This window comes from Tamandua tetradactyla, chromosome 5, assembly GCF_023851605.1.
Source record: "Tamandua tetradactyla isolate mTamTet1 chromosome 5, mTamTet1.pri, whole genome shotgun sequence".
NCBI classification, from domain to species: Eukaryota; Metazoa; Chordata; class Mammalia; order Pilosa; family Myrmecophagidae; genus Tamandua; species Tamandua tetradactyla.
In genome coordinates this window covers 177,661,986-177,668,937 of record NC_135331.1, presented here as the reverse complement: position 1 = coordinate 177,668,937, position 6,952 = coordinate 177,661,986, and positions in this window count along the sequence as shown.

The following is a 6,952-nucleotide window of genomic DNA, read 5'->3' as shown; positions in this document are numbered from 1 at the left end:
CCTCAAACCATGGAAGAGAAATTTTGAAAGGCCCCTCGAAGAATTTGACTAAGGAACCCTGGCATTAAACACAGGGTGCAAAAGGCTGTGACCAAAGCCATCTGTCCAATTGCAGAGAATAGAGGTGGCTGCCCCAGGAGCGAACTCTACTTCCGCTGACATGGTGGTGGTGGGGTACCTCCTAGTAATCCACAAAAAGCATCCTCTAAAAATAAAAGTCAGCTTTCAACACCCAACAAAGACAGTGTGACAACCCCAGATCACAACAGAATCTACCAAGGAAGACCTCGTCAGTCTCTTTGCTCTCCTCCCAGCCCCTCTTCCCTCCAAATCTGAGGGAAGCCGAGAGGACCTAGTGAAGAAAGAGGAAGATAAGAAGAGGAAGAAGAGATGTCTAAAGGTGGGGAGGTGATGAAAAGGAACAGACCTCACACTCCCTTTCTACTGCAGACTTCCATCTTGAAATTGACTTACCTGAGCTCAGAAAGGAAGGCAAGATCCATTTTAAGTAAAGTTCAGGATATTTATTATTATACTGAATTAGATATTTAATTTCTAAAACAAGACTATTCTTAGGACTAAATGTGAATGATGGACTCTAAAAGTAACCAAAAATGTATAGAACCTGCCCAAGATCATGTAAAGGGCAGAGAATAAACAGTCCGCACAATGGATTTAAAAGGATGGCAGAAGGGTTGGGGGCCAGAGTGTTAGGAGAATAAATACTTTATTATTGGGCCCTACGAGTCCCAATTTTTTTTCTTTTTTCTGGCATGGGCAGTCTCCGGAAATTGAAACCGGGTCTCCAGCCCAGCAGGTGAGAATTCGTGCCACTGAGCCACCACTGCACTACCCTAAGTCCCAATTTTTAACTTATAATGGATAAAGTGAAGATTTTCATTTGCTTTGATTCATAAATTCTACTTCTAGGTAAACAGCCCAGACAAACTTTTGCACATGTATTCAATGAGCTAAGTCAAAAATGTGCATTGTAGCATAGTTTATTATAGTGAAAAAAACCAACTGTTCCTAACAGGACAATAGATAAACTATGGATAAACAATAGACAACAGAGCCAGTAAAAGGAATGATCAAGTGCTACAAGTAACAACATAGATACATTTCAAAGGCACATTGATGAGAATGTGGAAGGATGAGTACTGTAAGCTCTTACCCCAAGGGAAGAAGGAATGAAAAGGTAAATAAAAAACAAACTTAACCCTGCCTAACCCAGCTTCTTCTTGAAATCTTGCTGACTGCAGAAAGCATGCATTCTGAACTGTTCCCCATGCCATATATTTCACAAGACAGACTCGGGCACAGCTGGGAGACCTGCTGAGTCCAGGTAACTGAGAGGATGAGTCAGTCTGTCTAATTCTAGAATTCAGTAGAAGGAAGTCCACTTGCTTACAGATGGATACCACATCTTCCAATTAACTTTGTGAATAAAAAATAATAAACACTTTGGTCACTCATTTGCAGACTCTTCTGTTTTATTTCTTAATTAGTTTTAAATAGATAGTAAAGAGAGATGTTGTTTATTGGGCACCTCCAATTACCCAACATTCCATAGCTCTGAACATATTAGTTTGGCCATAATTATGTGCTTAGGGATCTATTACCTAGTGTAACATTTTTCTTTCATATATTCTATTAACAATTATATTATATATGGCTCAGATTTTAGTCTTTCTCTAAAATTTCATATTCTCCTTTGACCACACATCGTGATAGAGATTCATTTGGTGCCTAATTGCAGCCAATTACCCTATGGGGCAGGATATTTTTCATTTATATGTAACTACATTTATTTTATAAAAGTAATTGATATAGCATATATAGAAGTGACCTTACAATTCATTTTTAAAATAAAACACTTAATGCAAGAAGCAAATGCTGTGAGCACTTCTTTAATGGTCTCTAAGAGCATCTAGCTTTCTATGAACTAGCTTTCAACATTTTAAATAGCTATAGAGGAAGCTAGGAAACACTATAAACTCAGAACAAAACGACTGCAACAGAAGTAAAGGCTATTAAACAATTAGGTATATAAGTCTTCATCCCCATTTAATCTTTTTTGCATGATCTAAATAGAACTTTATTATTGAATCAATATATCTCACCCTTCTGTCTCTTATGTGCTCTTTTTTTAGAATTACCATTTAGTCAAAGAAGACACAGACATAACAATAAGAATTGAGTATATATTCAAGGGGACAACTGCTTTCTAATGTTTTAATTTTAATATTTCATTTTTTTAATAGTTTAGCATGCTCTTGGATATTTAGCATAATTAGGCAGAGAACAGATGTTTACTATAGACTTGCTATTTGAAAGAATGAAGGAATGAATAAACAAATAAATAACTGACTTTTAACCTTTATAACATTCTAGCCCTTAGGTTATCCAGTTTCAACCTTCATAAACTTACCTATATTTGATCCTTTAACCAAACCCAGACTGCTTGTTGAAACCTCTGATAATTTATCTTAAATGATTTTTTTGTAATTCTTCACTATCTTGATCAAAAAAAGTTATTATGTTTGCATTTATAGATGGTGTAATAAGAAAAGTGCAAGGAAAACGTATTCTCTGACCTTCTAATCACCTGTAAACTAGATATTATTATACTTCAGACTGGAAACTGGAGATCACTAGAAATGAGTAGCCACAAGTAAAAAGGCTTGGAACAGGAAGAAAAAAAAAAACTGTGAAAAATTGATTTTATTCCTGAATAGCCGAAACAGTCAAACAGGGCAGCTCCCCGTTCCTGGGAAACCATGACATAAGCCAAAAGACAAGACAACCTACTGTGAGAGGAACTGCACCAACCCCTGTACGGCAAGAGGTAATTTTCTTAAGGGAATTCGGGGTGGTGTCATTCACATCATGACTATGAGAGAACAGCCTTCTTTCATTGTAACTGTATAAGCGAAGTCTTATTATATTGTAAACCTATCATGGCTAGGATTAATTTTGCAAGACCACTTCTCTATACATGTATGAGGGGTTGCGTGGGGCGGGGGCAAGAAAAGCAACAAAGAATTACCCTAAAATTCTACCAAAGCATGAAGATGTGACGAAGGAAAGTTATTATTATGACTTAAGGAAAAGTCTGTAGCAGATTTAATTCTTGAAACTATAAAATGCTAATTTTGTCATACAAGATTGTTACTAGGAAATTTGGAGTCTGAAAATGACTCTGGGACCAAACTGCTCCACCATAAATTGATTAGGTGATTGCATATAATCTGACCCATGTAAGAGCTTGAAGTAGACTATAAAAATATTCTTCAAGCCAAACCCAAGAATGTGAGAGACTTGGCTACTCAAATATACACGTACCCCTTTACTTGCTGGGGAGAGGGAGAGAGATGGGTAGTTTGTGCAAATTATTCTTCACAAATGTTCATGCATTTTCTTATATGCTATTCTTAGAGAATAAATAAAAGCTAAAACGTCATATTCAATATGAAAAGGCTTTGAACAGTTCTTATCTGCAGGAGCTGTTAATCCAACCTGGTTTCTGAATGTGGACATCAAACTAATATTTGGAACAACAAAACAACAAACAGCTCAATCAGAATTTAGCTTGTCCTGATAAGAAGTGATCACACACAGTCGTTTAATCCAGCCATTCAAACCAGCAACTGTGATATTAGATTATAGCTATCACGCATCTCCATTAGCAGCATCTAGTGACTGAATGTGATCTACCTATCTGTGGTTAGTAACTAAGACTAAGATAATATTACTTTACATTTCTACAAATATGATAAGGTCAGGGAAATTTCTTTTTAAATAAATAATCAGTTTATTTTTTCTCATTTAACAAAAAGTCCAAAAATAATCAGCACAGGGTTTGAGCAGTCAAAGCCACTGAGGCTTTCATCCTCATCATGAGATGGATCCTTTAACTTGAGGTATTGGATCTCCTTTCAAGGTTGAAAGCAGGGAGGGAAGAGGAAAGAACAAAACATGGAGAGAAAAATGCAGGTTAACATGGACCCTTTCTTAAGAGCTTTCCCAGAAGCCTACACAGTGACTTCTGCTTAACTGTCAATAGTCAGGACTGTGAGACATGAGCTCTATTAATTGAAATAAAACTGAGAAGTTGGAGATTAAAAAAAAAAATAGCACATTTTACTAACCTGACAAAACCCAGATTCTCTAGATATGGAAGAAGATGAGTGTGGGTATTAGGGAAGCAATACAATTCACTCTTGGCCAGACAAGAGGCAAACTTACCAAAGAGTCCATTTGATGACGATAATCATGCTCCGATCTCAATGTATTTAAATTAGATACCAGTAACAAAGAGGTACTAAAAAATACCCATGTTACACTGTATGGAACACACTTCTAAATATCCCATTGGTCAAATAAATTATTTCAAAGGGAATTAAACATATCAAGAATGAAGTTATAATTAAAATACTATACACAAGCATTGGTAATTAGGCTTAAGGGTTATTTAGAGGAACATGCAATTAAATAAAGACTAAAAATTAACAAGCTGGGGTCCATTTTCATAATGAAAAGCCAATAAAGACAATCCTACATTCTTTGGAAAATCCAAAAAAAAGTTGTCTCCCATTATCAGTGCTCCTATGCACAGGAAGTGAGGGACTGTGGCTGGCAGCATATCCACACTGACTACATACAGAGGGATTGTCTGCAGTGCAAGTTTTACAACTTTCCTGAAAGAGGGATCACACTGAAGGTCAGGGAATTTTAATCAGATTGTGCAAAATATCAAAGTAGGAGACTTTCAGAGTCCTCCTTGCCTTATTACGATATTTCCCCCAGGCCTGGTTTTGTAGTATGTAAGTAAGCATGTGAGGTGCAGGGTTAGAGAAGGAACAAGAAAGAAGTTGGCATAATGCAAAGTTTTACAAGCGCACATCCATGTTTTAGAAAGCTATCTCTGGAGGCTATGCAGAGAAATGACTGGAGAAAGAACTTACTAGAAATGAGGAAAATACTTCGAAAGTCTTTATGATAAGATGATTGAGAGTAAATAAGACACTTAACTGCAACAATGAAAATGAGAAACAAGAGGAGTAACATGAAGATCTGTAAGTAGGAGGTTACTGATGGATTTTGAGATCTTACTCTGAGTAGAACTGCAGAGGCAAGAGCCAGACTGCTAAAGGCTGAGGAGTGAATATGAAAAGACAAAATGGAATAGTAAGAGTGGGTTTTTTTTTAAGAACTTTGTTGGAAACAGATTGGCTAGTATCACTCATTCATCCACTCATTTCTTTATTTATCTAATATATATTTGAGAGCCTGCAAATGTGCTAGGCACTGTGCTATATCCCGGCCATACAGTGCTGCCCAAGATAGGCGGGGTCTCCCTGATCATGAGCTTACATTCTGGTGGCCGAAACAGACCATATCATACATACTAAGAATGGACAGTGTTAAGAAGAAAGCAAGGTAATGAAATATCAATGGACTGTGATTGCTATAGAGGAAAAGGTGGGAACAGGGACAGGTCTGCGTTGGCTAGGATAGACAGCAATGGCTATACAGAGACCTGAAAAATGAGAAGGACATGTGAGACAAAAACAAATGCAAAGACCCTGAGATGAAAGCAAGCTTGAGAAACCGGAAGGAGACCAGTATGACTGGAATACAGGGAAAAAGGAGACAGCAGTTGGGGACGAGCTTGGAGAGATAGGCAGGGTCAGGTCATATAGGGGCCTGTAGATCTTGGTAAAGAGTTTCAGATTTTTTCTAAACAAAGTGTGAAACCATCTGAAGGTTTTACCAGGACAGGGAGATGATCTGACTTAAGTTTTTTAAAGGCCAGACCTGCTTGGATCTTATCATCAGCTCTGGCTTTAAGAACCCAAACCAAATTAAGGCATGTTATGGCTTTCTCCAATGCACATGTAAACAGATATTTACCCAATAAGTGTAAGAACATTCCACAAATTTCTGATTTTCCCAACAAGAGACTTTTTTTGACATTCCTAATACCAGAATAATTCCAAAATCTCCTCACTTTTTGGTGTCCTTTCTTTTGCTGATGACCTGAGCGCATGCTAGTCCCTAGTGAGTAATTGTGCCCTCATCTGGATTTGATAAAGTTACCTGAAGCTCCTGAGACCACTATGAGCTAGGTCTGCAGGTAACTGTCACTTTACAACTTTTCTTACTGAGAGACTAGTAGAGGGTAGGAAAAGAAGTTGGTTCAGGGACCCCACCTCCCATCAAGAGAGCACAGCGTTTCTTGGTGAGGGAACATCACACAGCCACCCTGGGAGTTTCTCAGGCACCCAGGGCTCAGCCCAGCGCAGACGACACAACAGCTTTCAATTAGTTGGTGGTGTTTTTTTAATAATTACCCACAAACCCCACTCAATCTACGTAATCACTTTAAATTTATTCCTACTTAGCACAGTCTATCTTTAGAAGTAACTAAACTATAGGACAGGGACACGTAAATCATACTAGTCAAGAACAAATCTTGAAAGAATAATACTGAAAATCATGTTTACAAACAATTTAGGTGAAGCGTTGGATTGAAGACAAATAGTACAGAACGGGTGAACTAAAACATGGGTTAATAAGAAGCTGTGTGAGGTGCCCAGATTTTTGTTTGGTTTCCTGCTACAACCTCAGAGCCCGGAAGATTGTAGGGCTCATAGGAGGCACTCAATAAATATTTGTTGAATGAATGAATGAATGAATGAATGTGCTGTCCTGGTTAAATAAACAAACAAACAAACAAATAAAGAACTGCAATTTTTTTCTTTTATAAAGAGTCATTTGGACTTTTTTGTTCCAATTCTAGTTCCAAAGAAAACATCAATCATGCATCTGTAATTCATTTTATGGCTACCACTGCCAAACTATGAAACTTTAATCTCATCTTGAATACAGAATAAAATGCAGAATTGTTCATTCTCTCATGACATAAGCTCTTATTCTTTTGCCCTAT